This window comes from Pinus tabuliformis, chromosome 7, assembly GCF_031772625.1.
Source record: "Pinus tabuliformis cultivar Carrire ecotype Pingquan chromosome 7, CPIR1, whole genome shotgun sequence".
NCBI lineage: Eukaryota > Viridiplantae > Streptophyta > Pinopsida > Pinales > Pinaceae > Pinus > Pinus tabuliformis.
Window position 1 is genome coordinate 114,399,490 of NC_142293.1, and position 16,211 is coordinate 114,415,700.

Genomic DNA, 16,211 nt, shown 5'->3' on the forward strand with positions numbered 1-16,211 from the left:
AGCGATCTCTTCGCTCGCGGGATCCCATTATAAATCGATATACAAGTGGCCCCACGTCGCAAAAACGACGCACAAAAGAGGGGGGAGGGTGCAACACTAGGACTTCCCGGGAGGTCACCCATCCCAGTACTACTCTAGCCCAAGCGCGCTTAACTGCGGAGTTCTGATGGGATCCGGTGCATTAACGCTGGTATGATCGCACCCGCAAAGATCTCGCCCCCTCCCCCTCTTCAAGGGACACCGCCGAGCCACGGGGCCCGTCCACGGCCCTCGATCCGAAACGGTTCGGCGCAGGGGCTCGCCCTCTTCCCCGACTCGGCGGCGCCTCCCGCCCCGCGGGGAGCCAGCGGAAGAACGGACGAGCGAAAATGAAAAGAAGAGAGAGAGGAAAAGGCGTAAGTTCCGCGACCACCGGCGACGCTCCGTGGAGCGCGCGCGGCCTCTCCGCGAACGATCCGCGGTTCTTCCAGAATTCGAATTCCTACAGAAGTGCATATGATCCACACCTCTTACCCCACTCTCCTCGTGTCATATCCGCAGCGGTGATGCGAACGGTCCTAGATTCATCGCCCACTGCCGCAAATGCGTCGCCTCCGTTGCACTGTGATCCCGCCCCTGACTTCCGACCAGGGAAAAGAACCTGTTCTCGAATTTCCCTCGGAGCAGTCTTAAAGCGAGTCGCCGTTTCCCTCGGCTGCGCTCCCCCTGCCCCCCTAATGCTCCAGCGATCTCTTCGCTCGCGGGATCCCATTATAAATCGATATACAAGTGGCCCCACGTCGCAAAAACGACGCACAAAAGAGGGGGGAGGGTGCAACACTAGGACTTCCCGGGAGGTCACCCATCCCAGTACTACTCTAGCCCAAGCGCGCTTAACTGCGGAGTTCTGATGGGATCCGGTGCATTAACGCTGGTATGATCGCACCCGCAAAGATCTCGCCCCCTCCCCCTCTTCAAGGGACACCGCCGAGCCACGGGGCCCGTCCACGGCCCTCGATCCGAAACGGTTCGGCGCAGGGGCTCGCCCTCTTCCCCGACTCGGCGGCGCCTCCCGCCCCGCGGGGAGCCAGCGGAAGAACGGACGAGCGAGAATGAAAAGAAGAGAGAGAAGGAAAAGGCGTAAGTTCCGCGACCACCGACGACGCTCCGTGGAGCGCGCGCGGCCTTTCCGTGAACGATCCGCGGTCCTTCCAGAATTCGAATTCCTACGGAAGTGCATATGATCCACACCTCTTACCCCACTCTCCTCGTGTCATATCCGCAGCGGCGATGCGAACGGTCCTAGATTCATCGCCCACTGCCGCAAATGCGTCGCCTCCGTTGCACTGTGATCCCGCCCCTGACTTCCGACCAGGGAAAAGAACCTGTTCTCGAATTTCCCTCGGAGCAGTCTTAAAGCGAGTCGTCGTTTCCCTCGGCTACGCTCCCCCTGCCCCCCTAATGCTCCAGCGATCTCTTCGTTCGCGGGATCCCATTATAAATCGATATATAAGTAGCCCCACGTCGCAAAACGACGCGCAAAAGAGGGGGAGGGTGCAACACTAGGACTTCCCGGGAGGTCACCCATCCCAGTACTACTCTAGCCCAAGCGCGCTTAACTGCGGAGTTCTGATGGGATCCGGTGCATTAACGCTGGTATGATCGCACCCGCAAAGATCTCGCCCCCTCCCCCTCTTCAAGGGACACCGCCGAGCCACGGGGCCCGTCCACGGCCCTCGATCCGAAACGGTTCGGCGCAGGGGCTCGCCCTCTTCCCCGACTCGGCGGCGCCTCCCGCCCCGCGGGGAGCCAGCGGAAGAACGGACGAGCGAAAATGAAAAGAAGAGAGAGAAGGAAAAGGCGTAAGTTCCGCGACCACCGGCGACGCTCCGTGGAGCGCGCGCGGCCTTTCCGCGAACGATCCGCGGTTCTTCCAGAATTCGAATTCCTACGGAAGTGCATATGATCCACACCTCTTACCCCACTCTCCTCGTGTCATATCCGCAGCGGCGATGCGAACGGTCCTAGATTCATCGCCCACTGCCGCAAAATGCGTCGCCGCCGTTGCACTGTGATCCCGCCCCTGACTCCCGACCAGGGAAAGACCCCGTTCTCGAATTTCCCTCGGAGCAGTCTTAAAGCGAGTCGCCGTTTCCCTCAGCTACGCTCCCCCTGCCCCCCCCAATGCTCCGGCGATCTCTTCGCTCGGGCTCCCATTATAAATCGATATACAAGTAGCCCCACGTCGCAAAACGCCGCGCAAAAGAGGGGGGAGGGTGCAACACTAGGACTTCCCGGGAGGTCACCCATCCCAGTACTACTCTAGCCCAAGCGCGCTTAACTGCGGAGTTCTGATGGGATCCGGTGCATTAACGCTGGTATGATCGCACCCGCAAAGATCTCGCCCCCTCCCCCTCTTCAAGGGACACCGCCGAGCCACGGGCCCTCGATCCGAAACGGTTCGGCGCAGGGGCTCGCCCTCTTCCCCGACTTGGCGGCGCCTCCCGCCCCGCGGGGAGCCAGCGGAAGAACGGACGAGCGAGAATGAAAAGAAGAGAGAGAAGGAAAAGGCGTAAGTTCCGCGACCACCGACGACGCTCGTGGAGCGCGCGCGGCCTTTCCGCGAACGATCCGCGGTTCTTCCAGAATTCGAATTCCTACGGAAGTGCATATGATCCACACCTCTTACCCCACACTCTCCTCGTGTCATATCCGCAGCGGCGATGCGAACGGTCCTAGATTCATCGCCCACTGCCGCAAATGCGTCGCCGCCGTTGCACTGTGATCCCGCCCCTGACTTTCCCCCAGGGAAAAGACCCGTTCTCGAATTTCCTCCCGGAGCAGTCTTAAAGCGAGTCGCCGTTTCCCTCAGCTACGCTCCCCCTGCCCCCCTAATGCTCCAGCGATCTCCGCTCGCGGGCTCCCATTATAAATCGATATACAAGTAGCCCCACGTCGCAAAACGCCGCGCAAAAGAGGGGGGAGGGTGCAACACTAGGACTTCCCGGGAGGTCACCCATCCCAGTACTACTCTAGCCCAAGCGCGCTTAACTGCGGAGTTCTGATGGGATCCGGTGCATTAACGCTGGTATGATCGCACCCGCAAAGATCTCGCCCCCTCCCCCTCTTCAAGGGACACCGCCGAGCCACGGGGCCCGTCCACGGCCCTCGATCCGAAACGGTTCGGCGCAGGGGCTCGCCCTCTTCCCCGACTCGGCGGCGCCTCCCGCCCCGCGGGGAGCCAGCGGAAGAACGGACGAGCGAAAATGAAAAGAAGAAGAGAGAAGGAAAAGGCGTAAGTTCCGCGACCACCGGCGACGCTCCGTGGAGCGCGCGCGGCCTTTCCGCGAACGATCCGCGGTTCTTCCAGAATTCGAATTCCTACGGAAGTGCATATGATCCACACCTCTTACCCCACTCTCCTCGTGTCATATCCGCAGCGGCGATGCGAACGGTCCTAGATTCATCGCCCACTGCCGCAAATGCGTCGCCGCCGTTGCACTGTGATCCCGCCCCTGACTTCCGACCAGGGAAAAGCCCCGTTCTCGAATTTCCCTCCCTCGAAGCAGTCTTAAAGCGAGTCGCCGTTTCCCTCGGCTGCGCTCCCCCTGCCCCCCTAATGCTCCAGCGATCTCTTCGCTCGCGGGATCCCATTATAAATCGATATACAAGTGGCCCCACGTCGCAAAAACGACGCACAAAAGAGGGGGGAGGGTGCAACACTAGGACTTCCCGGAGGTCACCCATCCCAGTACTACTCTAGCCCAAGCGCGCTTAACTGCGGAGTTCTGATGGGATCCGGTGCATTAACGCTGGTATGATCGCACCCGCAAAGATCTCGCCCCCTCCCCCTCTTCAAGGGACACCGCCGAGCCACGGGGCCCGTCCACGGCCCTCGATCCGAAACGGTTCGGCGCAGGGGCTCGCCCTCTTCCCCGACTCGGCGGCGCCTCCCGCCCCGCGGGGAGCCAGCGGAAGAACGGACGAGCGAAAATGAAAAGAAGAGAGAGAAGGAAAAGGCGTAAGTTCCGCGACCACCCCGCAACGCTCCGTGGAGCGCGCGCGGTCTTTCCGCGAACGATCCGCGGTTTTCCAGAATTCGAATTCCTACGGAAGTGCATATGATCCACACCTCTTACCCCACTCTCCTCGTGTCATACCCGCAGCGGCATGCGAACGGTCCTAGATTCATCGCCCCCAACCCTTGCCCACGGAAATGCGTCGCATCAGCCCGTTGCACTGTGCTCCCGCCCCCTGACTATCGACCAGGAAAAGCCCCGTTCTCGAATTTTCCCTCGGAGCCATGTCTTAACAGCGATCGTCATTTTTTGGTATGATCGCACCGCAAAGATCTCGCCCCCTCCCCTCTTCAAGGGAACACCGCCGAGCCACGGGGCCCTCCACGGCCCTCGATCCGAAACGGTTCGGCGCAGGGGCTCGCCCTTTCCCCGACTCGGCGGCGCCTCCCGCCCCGCGGGGAGCCAGCGGAAGAACGGACGACGAAAATGAAAAGAAGAAAGAGATCGATCCGTGAGCGCGCGCGGCCTTTCCGCGAACGATTCGCGGTTCTTCTTCCAGAATTCGAATTCCTACGGAAGTGCATATGATCCACACCTCTTACCCCCTCTCCTCGTGTCATATCCGCAGCGGCGATGCGAACGGTCCTAGATTCATCGCCCACTGCCGCAAAATGCGTCGCCGCCGTTGCACTGTGATCCCGCCCCTGACTCCCGACCAGGGAAAAGACCCCGTTCTCGAATTTCCCTCGGAGCAGTCTTAAAGCGAGTCGCCGTTTCCCTCAGCTACGCTCCCCCTGCCCCCCCTAATGCTCCGGCGATCTCTTCGCTCGCGGGCTCCCATTATAAATCGATATACAAGTAGCCCCACGTCGCAAAACGCCGCGCAAAAGAGGGGGGAGTGCAACACTAGGACTTCCCGGGAGGTCACCCATCCCAGTACTACTCTAGCCCAAGCGCGCTTAACTGCGGAGTTCTGATGGGATCCGGTGCATTAACGCTGGTATGATCGCACCCGCAAAGATCTCGCCCCCTCCCCCTCTTCAAGGGACACCGCCGAGCCACGGGGCCCGTCCACGGCCCTCGATCCGAAACGGTTCGGCGCAGGGGCTCGCCCTCTTCCCCGACTCGGTGGCGCCTCCCCCGCCCCGCGGGGAGCCAGCGGAAGAACGGACGAGCGAAAATGAAAAGAAGAGAGAGAAGGAAAAGGCGTAAGTTCCGCGACCACGGCGACGCTCCGTGGAGCGCGCGCGGCCTTTCCGCGAACGATCCGCGGTTCTTCCAGAATTCGAATTCCTACGGAAGTGCATATGATCCACACCTCTTACCCCACTCTCCTCGTGTCATATCCGCAGCGGCGATGCGAACGGTCCTAGATTCATCGCCCACTGCCGCAAAATGCGTCGCCGCCGTTGCACTGCGATCCCGCCCCTGACTCCCGACCAGGGAAAAGACCCCGTTCTCGAATTTCCCTCGGAGCAGTCTTAAAGCGAGTCGTCGTTTCCCTCAGCTACGCTCCCCCCCTGCCCCCCTAATGCTCCGGCGATCTCTTCGCTCGCGGGCTCCCATTATAAATCGATATACAAGTAGCCCCACGTCGCAAAACGCCGCGCAAAAGAGGGGGCAGGGTGCAACACAAGGACTTCCCGGGAGGTCACCATCCCAGTACTACTCTAGCCCAAGCGCGCTTAACTGCGGAGTTCTGATGGGATCCGGTGCATTAACGCTGGTATGATCGCACCCGCAAAGATCTCGCCCCCTCCCCCTCTTCAAGGACACCGCCGAGCCACGGGGCCCGTCCACGGCCCTCGATCCGAAACGGTTCGGCGCAGGGGCTCGCCCTCTTCCCCGACTCGGCGGCGCCTCCCGCCCCGGGGAGCCAGCGGAAGAACGGACGAGCGAAAATGAAAAGAAGAGAGAGAAGGAAAGGCGTAAGTTCCGCGACCACCGGCGACGCTCCGTGGAGCGCGCGCGGCCTTTCCGCGAACGATCCGCGGTTCTTCCAGAATTCGAATTCCTACGGAAGTGCATATGATCCACACCTCTTACCCCACTCTCCTCGTGTCATATCCGCAGCGGCGATGCGAACGGTCCTAGATTCATCGCCCACTGCCGCAAAATGCGTCGCCGCCGTTGCACTGTGATCCCGCCCCTGACTCCCGACCAGGGAAAAGACCCGTTCTCGAATTTCCCTCGGAGCAGTCTTAAAGCGAGTCGTCGTTTCCCTCAGCTACGCTCCCCCTGCCCCCCCTAATGCTCCAGCGATCTCTTCCTCTCGCGGCTCCCATTATAAATCGATATACAAGTAGCCCCACGTCGCAAAACGCCGCGCAAAAGAGGGGGGAGGGTGCAACACTAGGACTTCCCGGGAGGTCACCCATCCCAGTACTACTCTAGCCCAAGCGCGCTTAACTGCGGAGTTCTGATGGGATCCGGCATTAACGCTGGTATGATCGCACCCGCAAAGATCTCGCCCCCTCCCCTCTTCAAGGGACACCGCCGAGCCACGGGCCCGTCCACGGCCCTCGATCCGAAACGGTTCGGCGCAGGGGCTCGCCCTCTTCCCCGACTCGGCGGCGCCTCCTCCCGCCCCGCGGGGAGCCAGCGGAAGAACGGACGAGCGAAAATGAAAAGAAGAGAGAGAAGGAAAAGGCGTAAGTTCCGCGACCACCGGCGACGCTCCGTGGAGCGCGCGCGGCCTTTTCGCGAACGATCCGCGGTTCTTCCAAATTCGAATTCCTACGGAAGTGCATATGATCCACACCTCTTACCCACTCTCCTCGTGTCATATCCGCAGCGGCGATGCGAACGGTCCTAGATTCATCGCCCACTGCCGCAAATGCGTCGCCGCCGTTGCACTGTGATCCCGCCCCTGACTCCCGACCAGGGAAAAGACCCCGTTCTCGAATTTCCCTCGGAGCAGTCTTAAAGCGAGTCGCCGTTTCCCTCAGCTACGCTCCCCCTGCCCCCCTAATGCTCCGGCGATCTCTTCGCTCGCGGGCTCCCATTATAAATCGATATACAAGTAGCCCCACGTCGCAAAACGCCGCGCAAAAAGAGGGGGGAGGGTGCAACACTAGGACTTCCCGGAGGTCACCCATCCCAGTACTGCTCTAGCCCAAGCGCGCTTAACTGCGGAGTTCTGATGGGATCCGGTGCATTAACGCTGGTATGATCGCACCCGCAAAGATCTCGCCCCCTCCCCCTCTTCAAGGACACCGCCGAGCCACGGGGCCCTTCCACGGCCCTCGATCCGAAACGGTTCGGCGCAGGGGCTCGCCCTCTTCCCCGACTCGGGCGCCTCCCGCCCCGCGGGGAGCCAGCGAAAGAACGGACGAGCGAAAATGAAAAAAGAGAGAGAAGGAAAAGGCGTAAGTTCCGCGACCACCGGCGACGCTCCGTGGAGCGCGGGCGGCCTTTCCGCGAACGATCCGCGGTTCTTCCAGAATTCGAATTCCTACGGAAGTGCATATGATCCACACCTCTTACCCCACTCTCCTCGTGTCATATCCGCAGCGGCGATGCGAACAGTCCTAGATTCATCGCCCACTGCCGCAAATGCGTCGCCGCCGTTGCACTGTGATCCCGCCCCCCCGACTTCCGACCAGGGAAAAGCCCCCGTTCTCGAATTTCCCTCGGGGCAGGGTGCAACACTAGGACTTCCCGGGAAGTCACCCATCCCAGTACTACTCTAGCCCAAGCGCGCTTAACTGCGGAGTTCTGATGGGATCCGGTGCATTAACGCTGGTATGATCGCACCCGCAAAGATCTCGCCCCCTCCCCCTCTTCAAGGGACACCGCCGAGCCACGGGGCCCGTCCACGCCCTCGATCCGAAACGGTTTCGGCGCAGGGGCTCGCCCTCTTCCCCACTCGGCGGCGCCTCCTCCCGCCTCGCGGGAGCCAGCGGAAGAACGGACGAGCGAAAATGAAAAGAAGAGAGAAAGGAAAAGGCGTAAGTTCCGCGATCACCGCGACGCTCGTGGAGCGCGCGCGGCCTTTCCGCGAACGATCCGCGGTTCTTCCAGAATTCGAATTCCTACGGAAGTGCATATGATCCACACCTCTTACCCCACTCTCCTCGTGTCATATCCGCAGCGGCGATGCGAACGGTCCTAGATTCATCGCCCACTGCCGCAAAATGCGTCGCCGCCGTTGCACTGTGATCCCCCCCCTGACTCCGACCAGGGAAAAGACCCCGTTCTCGAATTCCCTCGGAGCAGTCTTAAAGCGAGTCGTCGTTTCCCTCAGCTACGCTCCCCCTGCCCCCCCTAATGCTCCGGCGATCTCTTCGCTCGCGGCTCCCATTATAAATCGATATACAAGTAGCCCCACGTCGCAAAACGCCGCGCAAAAAAGAGGGGGGAGGGTGCAACACTAGGACTTCCCGGGAGGTCACCCATCCCAGTACTACTCTAGCCCAAGCGCGCTTAACTGCGGAGTTCTGATGGGATCCGGTGCATTAACGCTTGGTATGATCGCACCCGCAAAGATCTCGCCCCCTCCCCCTCTTCAAGGGACACCGCCGAGCCACGGGCCCGTCCACGGCCCTCGATCCGAAACGGTTCGGCGCAGGGGCTCGCCCTCTTCCCGACTCGGCGGCGCCTCCCGCCCCGCGGGGAGCCAGCGGAAGAACGGACGAGCGAAAATGAAAAGAAGAGAGAGAAGGAAAATGCGTAAGTTCCGCGACCACCGGCGACGCTCCGTGGAGCGCGCGCGGCCTTTCCGCGAACGATCCGCGGTTCTTCCAGAATTCGAATTCCTACGGAAGTGCATATGATCCACACCTCTTACCCCACTCCCCTCGTGTCATATCCGCAGCGGCGATGCGAACGGTCCTAGATTCATCGCCCACTGCCGCAAATGCGTCGCCGCCGTTGCACTGTGATCCCCCCCTGACTACAGACCAGGGAAAAGACCCCGTTCTCGAATTTCCCTCGTAGCAGTCTTAAAGCGAGTCGCCGTTTCCCTCAGCTACCTCCCCCTTCCCCCCTAATGCTCCGGCGATCTCTTCGCTCGCGGGATCCCATTATAAATGGATATACAAGTAGGCCCACGTCGCAAAACCCTCGCAAAAGAGGGGGGAGGGTGCAACACTAGGACTTCCCGGGAGGTCACCCATCCCAGTACTACTCTAGCCCAAGCGCGCTTAACTGCGGAGTTCTGATGGATCCGGTGCATTAACGCTGGTATGATCGCACCCGCAAAGATCTCGCCCCCTCCCCCTCTTCAAGGACACCGCCGAGCCACGGGGCCCCGTCCACGGCCCTCGATCCGAAACGGTTCGGCGCAGGGGCTCGCCCTCTTCCCCGACTCGGCGGCGCCTCCCGCCCCGCGGGGAGCCAGCGGAAGAACGGACGAGCGAAAATGAAAAGAAGAGAGAGAAGGAAAAGGCGTAAGTTCCGCGACCACCGGCGCGCTCCGTGGAGCGCGCGCGGCCTTTCCGCGAACGATCCGCGGTTCTTCCAGAATTCGAATTCCTACGGAAGTGCATATGATCCACACCTCTTACCCCACTCTCCTCGTGTCATATCCGCAGCGGCGATGCGAACGGTCCTAGATTCATCGCCCACTGCCGCAAAATGCGTCGCCGCCGTTGCACTGTGATCCCGCCCCTGACTCCCGACCAGGGAAAAGACCCCGTTCTCGAAATTTCCCTCGGAGCAGTCTTAAAGCGAGTCGCCGTTTCCCTCAGCTACGCTCCCCCTGCCCCCCCCTAATGCTCCGGCGATCTCTTCGCTCTCGCGGGCTCCCATTATAAATCGATATACAAGTAGCCCCACGTCGCAAAACGCCGCGCAAAAGAGGGGGGAGGGTGCAACACTAGGACTTCCCGGGAGGTCACCCATCCCAGTACTACTCTAGCCCAAGCGCGCTTAACTGCGGAGTTCTGATGGGATCCGGTGCATTAACGCTGGTATGATCGCACCCGCAAAGATCTCGCCCCCTCCCCCTCTTCAAGGGACACCGCCGAGCCACGGGGCCCGTCCACGCCCTCGATCCGAAACGGTTCGGCGCAGGGGCTCGCCCTCTTCCCCGACTCGACGGCGCCTCCCGCCCCGCGGGGAGCCAGCGGAAGAACGGACGAGCGAAAATGAAAAGAAGAGAGAGAAGGAAAAGGCGTAAGTTCCGCGACCACCGGCGCGCGCTCCGTGGAGCGCGCGCGGCCTTTCCGCGAACGATCCGCGGTTCTTCCAGAATTCGAATTCCTACGGAAGTGCATATGATCCACACCTCTTACCCCACTCTCCTCGTGTCATATCCGCAGCGGCGATGCGAACGGTCCTAGATTCATCGCCCACTGCCGCAAATGCGTCGCCGCCGTTGCACTGTGATCCCGCCCCTGACTCCCGACCAGGGAAAAGACCCCGTTCTCGAATTTCCCTCGGAGCAGTCTTAAAGCGAGTCGCCGTTTCCCTCAGCTACGCTCCCCCCTGCCCCCCTAATGCTCCGGCGATCTCTTCGCTCGCGGGCTCCCATTATAAATCGATATACAAGTAGCCCCACGTCGCAAACGCCGCGCAAAAGAGGGGGGAGGGTGCAACACTAGGACTTCCCGGGAGGTCACCCATCCCAGTACTACTCTAGCCCAAGCGCGCTTAACTGCGGAGTTCTGATGGGATCCGGTGCATTAACGCTGGTATGATCGCACCCGCAAAGATCTCGCCCCCTCCCCCTCTTCAAGGACACCGCCGAGCCACGGGGCCCGTCCACGGCCCTCGATCCGAAACGGTTCGGCGCAGGGGCTCGCCCTCTTCCCCGACTCGACGGCGCCTCCCCCGCCCCGCGGGGAGCCAGCGGAAGAACGGACGAGCGAAAATGAAAAGAAGAGAGAGAAGGAAAAGGCGTAAGTTCCGCGACCACCGGCGACGCTCCGTGGAGCGCGCGCGGCCTTTCCGCGAACGATCCGCGGTTCTTCCAGAATTCGAATTCCTACGGAAGTGCATATGATCCACACCTCTTACCCCACTCTCCTCGTGTCATATCCGCAGCGGCGATGCGAACGGTCCTAGATTCATCGCCCACTGCCGCAAAATGCGTCGCCGCCGTTGCACTGTGATCCCGCCCCTGACTCCCGACCAGGGAAAAGACCCCGTTCTCGAATTTCCCTCGGAGCAGTCTTAAAGCGAGTCGCCGTTTCCCTCAGCTACGCTCCCCCTGCCCCCCCTAATGCTCCGGCGATCTCTTCGCTCGCGGGCTCCCATTATAAATCGATATACAAGTAGCCCCACGTCGCAAAACGCCGCGCAAAAGAGGGGGGAGGGTGCAACACTAGGACTTCCCGGGAGGTCACCCATCCCAGTACTACTCTAGCCCAAGCGCGCTTAACTGCAGAGTTCCTCCACCACCGGCGACGCTCCGTGGAGCGCGCGCGGCGACTTTCCGCGAACGATCGCGGTTCTTCCAGAATTCGAATTCCTACGGAAGTGCATATGATCCACACCTCTTACCCCACTCTCCTCGTGTCATATCCGCAGCGGCGATGCGAACGGTCCTAGATTCATCGCCCACTGCCGCAAAATGCGTCGCCGCCGTTGCACTGTGATCCCCGCCCCTGACTCCCGACCAGGGAAAAGACCCCGTTCTCGAATTTCCCTCGGAGCAGTCTTAAAGCGAGTCGCCGTTTCCCTCAGCTACGCTCCCCCCTGCCCCCCCTAATGCTCCGGCGATCTCTTCGCTCGCGGGCTCCCATTATAAATCGATATACAAGTAGCCCCACGTCGCAAAACGCCGCGCAAAAGAGGGGGGAGGGTGCAACACTAGGACTTCCCGGGAGGTCACCCATCCCAGTACTACTCTAGCCCAAGCGCGCTTAACTGCGGAGTTCTGATGGGATCCGGTGCATTAACGCTGGTATGATCGCACCCGCAAAGATCTCGCCCCCTCCCCCTCTTCAAGGGACACCGCCGAGCCACGGGGCCGTCCACGGCCCTCGATCCGAAACGGTTCGGCGCAGGGGCTCGCCCTCTTCCCCGACTCGGCGGCGCCTCCCGCCCCGCGGGGAGCCAGCGGAAGAACGGACGAGCGAAAATGAAAAGAAGAGAGAGAAGGAAAAGGCGTAAGTTCCGCGACCACCGGCGAGCTCCGTGAGCGCGCGCGGCCTTTCCGCGAACGATCCGCGGTTCTTCCAGAATTCGAATTCCTACGGAAGTGCATATGATCCACACCTCTTACCCCACTCTCCTCGTGTCATATCCGCAGCGGCGATGCGAACGGTCCTAGATTCATCGCCCACTGCCGCAAAATGCGTCGCCGCCGTTGCACTGTGATCCCGCCCCTGACTCCCGACCAGGGAAAAGACCCCGTTCTCGAATTTCCCTCGGAGCAGTCTTAAAGCGAGTCGCCGTTTCCCTCAGCTACGCTCCCCCTGCCCCCCCTAATGCTCCGGCGATCTCTTCGCTCGCGGGCTCCCATTATAAATCGATATACAAGTAGCCCCACGTCGCAAACGCCGCGCAAAAGAGGGGGAGGGTGCAACACTAGGACTTCCCGGGAGGTCACCCATCCCAGTACTACTCTAACCCAAGCGCGCTTAACTGCGGAGTTCCGCCACCACCGGCGACACTCCTGGAGAGCCCGCGGCCTTTCTGCGAACGATCCGCGTTTCTTCCAGAATTCGAATTCCTACGGAAGTGCATATGATCCACACCTCTTACCCCCACTCTCCTCGTGTCATATCCGCAGCGGCGATGCGAACGGTCCTAGATTCATCGCCCACTGCTGCAAAATGCGTCGCCGCCGTTGCGCTGTGATCCCGCCCCTGACTCCCGCCGACCAGGGAAAGACCCCGTTCTCGAATTTCCCTCGGAGCAGTCTTAAAGCGAGTCGCCGTTTCCCTCAGCTACGCTCCCCCCGCCCCCTAATGCTCCGGCGATCTCTTCGCTCGCGGGCTCCCATTATAAATCGATATACAAGTAGCCCCACGTCGCAAAACGCCGCGCAAAAGAAGGGGAGGGTGCAACACTAGGACTTCCCGGGAGGTCACCCATCCCAGTACTACTCTAGCCCAAGCGCGCTTAACTGCGGAGTTCTGATGGGATCCGGTGCATTAACGCTGGTATGATCGCACCCGCAAAGATCTCGCCCCCTCTCCCTCTTCAAGGACACCGCCGAGCCACGGGGCCCGTCCACGCCCTCGATCCGAAACGGTTCGGCGCAGGGGCTCGCCCTCTTCCCCGACTCGGCGGCGCCTCCCGCCCCGCGGGAGCCAGCGGAAGAACGGACGAGCGAAAATGAAAAGAAGAGAGAGAAGGAAAAGGCGTAAGTTCCGCGACCACCGCGACGCTCCGTGGAGCGCGCGCGGCCTTTCCGCGAACGATCCGCGGTTCTTCCAGAATTCGAATTCCTACGGAAGTGCATATGATCCACACCTCTTACCCCACTCTCCTCGTGTCATATCCGCAGCGGCGATGCGAACGGTCCTAGATTCATCGCCCACTGCCGCAAAATGCGTCGCCGCCGTTGCACTGTGCGATCCCGCCCCTGACTCCCGACCAGGGAAAAGACCCCGTTCTCGAATTTCCCTCGGAGCAGTCTTAAAGCGAGTCGCCGTTTCCCTCAGCTACGCTCCCCCTCCCCCCCTAATGCTCCGGCGATCTCTTCGCTCGCGGGCTCCCATTATAAATCGATATACAAGTAGCCCCAAGTCGCGCAAAACGCCGCGCGCAAAAGAGGGGAGGGTGCAACACTAGTACTTCCCGCGAGGTCTCACCCATCCCAGTACAACTCTCGCCGAAGCGCGCTTAACTGCGGAGTTCCACCACCACCCGCGAACGCTCCGTGGAGCGCGCGCGCCTTTCCGCGAACGATCCGCGGTTCTTCCAGAATTCGAATTCCTACGGAAGTGCATATGATCCACACCTCTTACCCCACTCTCCTCGTGTCATATCCGCAGCGGCGATGCGAACGGTCCTAGATTCATCGCCCACTGCCGCAAAATGCGTCGCCGCCGTTGCACTGTGATCCCGCCCCTGACTCCCGACCAGGGAAAAGACCCCGTTCTCGAATTTCCCTCGGAGCAGTCTTAAAGCGAGTCGCCGTTTCCCTCAGCTATGCTCCCCCTGCCCCCCTAATGCTCCGGCGATCTCTTCGCTCGCGGCTCCCATTATAAATCGATATACAAGTAGCCCCACGTCGCAAACGCCGCGCAAAAGAGGGGGGACGGTGCAACACTAGGACTTCCCGGGAGGTCACCCATCCCAGTACTACTCTAGCCCAAGCGCGCTTAACTGCGGAGTTCTGATGGGATCCGGTGCATTAACGCTGGTATGATCGCACCCGCAAAGATCTCGCCCCCTCCCCCTCTTCAAGGGACAACCGCCGAGCCACGGGGCCCGTCCACGGCCCTCGATCCGAAACGGTTCGGCGCAGGGGCTCGCCCTCTTCCCCGACTCGCGACGCCTCCCTCCCCCCCCCGGGAGCCAGCGGAAGAACGGACGAGCGAAAATGAAAAGAAGAGAGAGAAGGAAAAGGCGTAAGTTCCGCGACCACCGCGACGCTCCGTGGAGCGCGCGCGGCCTTTCCGCGAACGATCCGCGGTTCTTCCAGAATTCGAATTCCTACGGAAGTGCATATGATCCACACCTCTTACCCCACTCTCCTCGTGTCATATCCGCAGCGGCGATGCGAACGGTCCTAGATTCATCGCCCACTGCCGCAAAATGCGTCGCCGCCGTTGCACTGTGATCCCGCCCCTGACTTCAGACCAGGGAAAAGACCCCGTTCTCGAATTTCCCTCGGAGCAGTCTTAAAGCGAGTCGCCGTTTCCCTCAGCTAGCTCGCTCCCCCTGCCCCCCCTAATGCTCCGGCGATCTCTTCGCTCCCGGGCTCCCATTATAAATCGATATACAAGTAGCCCCACGTCGCAAAACGCCGCGCAAAAGAGGGGGGAGGGTGCAACACTAGGACTTCCCGGGAGGTCACCCATCCCAGTACTACTCTAGCCCAAGCGCGCTTAACTGCGGAGTTCTGATGGGATCCGGTGCATTAACGCTGGTATGATCGCACCCGCAAAGATCTCGCCCCCTCCCCCCCTCTTCAAGGGACACCGCCGAGCCACGGGCCCGTCACGGCCCTCGATCCGAAACGGTTCGGCGCAGGGGCTCGCCCTCTTCCCCGACTCGGCGGCGCCTCCCGCCCCGCGGGGAGCCAGCGGAAGAACGGACGAGCGAAAATGAAAAGAAGAGAGAGAAGGAAAAGGCGTAGTTCCGCGACCACCGGCGGCGCTCCGTGGAGCGCGCGCGGCCTTTCCGCGAACGATCCGCGGTTCTTCCAGAATTCGAATTCCTACGGAAGTGCATATGATCCACACCTCTTACCCCACTCTCCTCGTGTCATATCCGCAGCGGCGATGCGAACGGTCCTAGATTCATCGCCCACTGCCGCAAAATGCGTCGCCGCCGTTGCACTGTGATCCCGCCCCTGACTCCCGACCAGGGAAAAGACCCCGTTCTCGAATTTCCCTCGGAGCAGTCTTAAAGCGAGTCGCCGTTTCCCTCAGCTACGCTCCCCCCTGCCCCCCCTAATGCTCCGGCGATCTCTTCGCTCGCGGGCTCCCATTATAAATCGATATACAAGTAGCCCCACGTCGCAAAACGCCGCGCAAAAGAAGGGGAGGGTGCAACACTAGGACTTCCCGGGAGGTCACCCATCCCAGTACTACTCTCTAGCCCAAGCGCGCTTAACTGCGGAGTTCTGATGGATCCGGTGCATTAACGCTGGTATGATCGCACCCGCAAAGATCTCGCCCCCTCTCCCTCTTCAAGGGACACCGCCGAGCCACGGGGCCCGTCCACGCCCTCGATCCGAAACGGTTCGGCGCAGGGGCTCGCCCTCTTCCCCGACTCGGCGGCGCCTCCCGCCCCGCGGGAGCCAGCGGAAGAACGGACGAGCGAAAATGAAAAGAAGAGAGAGAAGAAAAGGCGTAAGTTCCGCGACCACCGGCGACGCTCCGTGGAGCGCGCGCGGCCCTTTCCGCGAACGATCCGCGGTTCTTCCAGAATTCGAATTCCTACGGAAGTGCATATGATCCACACCTCTTACCCCACTCTCCTCGTGTCATATCCGCAGCGGCGATGCGAACGGTCCTAGATTCATCGCCCACTGCCGCAAAATGCGTCGCCGCCGTTGCACTGTGATCCCGCCCCTGACTCCCGACCGGGGAAAAGACCCCGTTCTCGAATTTCCCTCGGAGCAGTCTTAAAGCGAGTCGCCGTTTC

The 16,211-nt window shown here is 61.1% G+C and overlaps 19 non-coding genes and 1 pseudogene across 19 annotated transcripts; all 20 read right to left on the reverse strand.

Moving 5' to 3' along the window:
* Window positions 1–85: 85 nt before the first annotated feature.
* LOC149245638 (5S ribosomal RNA) lies at window positions 86–204 on the reverse strand. The gene has a single exon (XR_016267872.1). It is a non-coding gene; the product is annotated as a 5S ribosomal RNA (ribosomal RNA).
* A 604-nt stretch (window positions 205–808) lies between these two features.
* LOC149245639 (5S ribosomal RNA) lies at window positions 809–927 on the reverse strand. Its single transcript, XR_016267873.1, has one exon. It is a non-coding gene; the product is annotated as a 5S ribosomal RNA (ribosomal RNA).
* Window positions 928–1,530: 603 nt separating this feature from the next.
* Window positions 1,531–1,649, reverse strand: LOC149245640 (5S ribosomal RNA). The gene has a single exon (XR_016267874.1). It is a non-coding gene; the product is annotated as a 5S ribosomal RNA (ribosomal RNA).
* Window positions 1,650–2,252: 603 nt separating this feature from the next.
* Window positions 2,253–2,371, reverse strand: LOC149245641 (5S ribosomal RNA). The gene has a single exon (XR_016267875.1). It is a non-coding gene; the product is annotated as a 5S ribosomal RNA (ribosomal RNA).
* Window positions 2,372–2,962: 591 nt separating this feature from the next.
* LOC149245642 (5S ribosomal RNA) lies at window positions 2,963–3,081 on the reverse strand. The gene has a single exon (XR_016267876.1). It is a non-coding gene; the product is annotated as a 5S ribosomal RNA (ribosomal RNA).
* A 609-nt stretch (window positions 3,082–3,690) lies between these two features.
* Window positions 3,691–3,808, reverse strand: LOC149245643 (5S ribosomal RNA). The gene has a single exon (XR_016267441.1). It is a non-coding gene; the product is annotated as a 5S ribosomal RNA (ribosomal RNA).
* A 1,085-nt stretch (window positions 3,809–4,893) lies between these two features.
* Window positions 4,894–5,012, reverse strand: LOC149245644 (5S ribosomal RNA). Its single transcript, XR_016267393.1, has one exon. It is a non-coding gene; the product is annotated as a 5S ribosomal RNA (ribosomal RNA).
* Window positions 5,013–5,620: 608 nt separating this feature from the next.
* Window positions 5,621–5,738, reverse strand: LOC149245645 (5S ribosomal RNA). Its single transcript, XR_016267545.1, has one exon. It is a non-coding gene; the product is annotated as a 5S ribosomal RNA (ribosomal RNA).
* Window positions 5,739–6,339: 601 nt separating this feature from the next.
* On the reverse strand, window positions 6,340–6,456 carry LOC149245646 (5S ribosomal RNA). Its single transcript, XR_016267541.1, has one exon. It is a non-coding gene; the product is annotated as a 5S ribosomal RNA (ribosomal RNA).
* Window positions 6,457–7,060: 604 nt separating this feature from the next.
* On the reverse strand, window positions 7,061–7,178 carry LOC149245647 (5S ribosomal RNA). Its single transcript, XR_016267469.1, has one exon. It is a non-coding gene; the product is annotated as a 5S ribosomal RNA (ribosomal RNA).
* Window positions 7,179–7,637: 459 nt separating this feature from the next.
* On the reverse strand, window positions 7,638–7,756 carry LOC149245648 (5S ribosomal RNA). The gene has a single exon (XR_016267416.1). It is a non-coding gene; the product is annotated as a 5S ribosomal RNA (ribosomal RNA).
* A 603-nt stretch (window positions 7,757–8,359) lies between these two features.
* LOC149245649 (5S ribosomal RNA) lies at window positions 8,360–8,479 on the reverse strand. Its single transcript, XR_016267472.1, has one exon. It is a non-coding gene; the product is annotated as a 5S ribosomal RNA (ribosomal RNA).
* A 599-nt stretch (window positions 8,480–9,078) lies between these two features.
* On the reverse strand, window positions 9,079–9,196 carry LOC149245650 (5S ribosomal RNA). Its single transcript, XR_016267513.1, has one exon. It is a non-coding gene; the product is annotated as a 5S ribosomal RNA (ribosomal RNA).
* Window positions 9,197–9,805: 609 nt separating this feature from the next.
* Window positions 9,806–9,924, reverse strand: LOC149245651 (5S ribosomal RNA). Its single transcript, XR_016267878.1, has one exon. It is a non-coding gene; the product is annotated as a 5S ribosomal RNA (ribosomal RNA).
* A 604-nt stretch (window positions 9,925–10,528) lies between these two features.
* Window positions 10,529–10,647, reverse strand: LOC149245652 (5S ribosomal RNA). Its single transcript, XR_016267879.1, has one exon. It is a non-coding gene; the product is annotated as a 5S ribosomal RNA (ribosomal RNA).
* Window positions 10,648–11,742: 1,095 nt separating this feature from the next.
* LOC149245653 (5S ribosomal RNA) lies at window positions 11,743–11,861 on the reverse strand. The gene has a single exon (XR_016267880.1). It is a non-coding gene; the product is annotated as a 5S ribosomal RNA (ribosomal RNA).
* A 1,085-nt stretch (window positions 11,862–12,946) lies between these two features.
* Window positions 12,947–13,065, reverse strand: LOC149245654 (5S ribosomal RNA). The gene has a single exon (XR_016267881.1). It is a non-coding gene; the product is annotated as a 5S ribosomal RNA (ribosomal RNA).
* Window positions 13,066–14,154: 1,089 nt separating this feature from the next.
* Window positions 14,155–14,273, reverse strand: LOC149245655 (5S ribosomal RNA). Its single transcript, XR_016267424.1, has one exon. It is a non-coding gene; the product is annotated as a 5S ribosomal RNA (ribosomal RNA).
* Window positions 14,274–14,883: 610 nt separating this feature from the next.
* Window positions 14,884–15,002, reverse strand: LOC149245656 (5S ribosomal RNA). Its single transcript, XR_016267882.1, has one exon. It is a non-coding gene; the product is annotated as a 5S ribosomal RNA (ribosomal RNA).
* Window positions 15,003–15,607: 605 nt separating this feature from the next.
* Window positions 15,608–15,727, reverse strand: LOC149245657 (5S ribosomal RNA; annotated as a pseudogene).
* Between the last annotated feature and the right edge of the window lie 484 nt (window positions 15,728–16,211).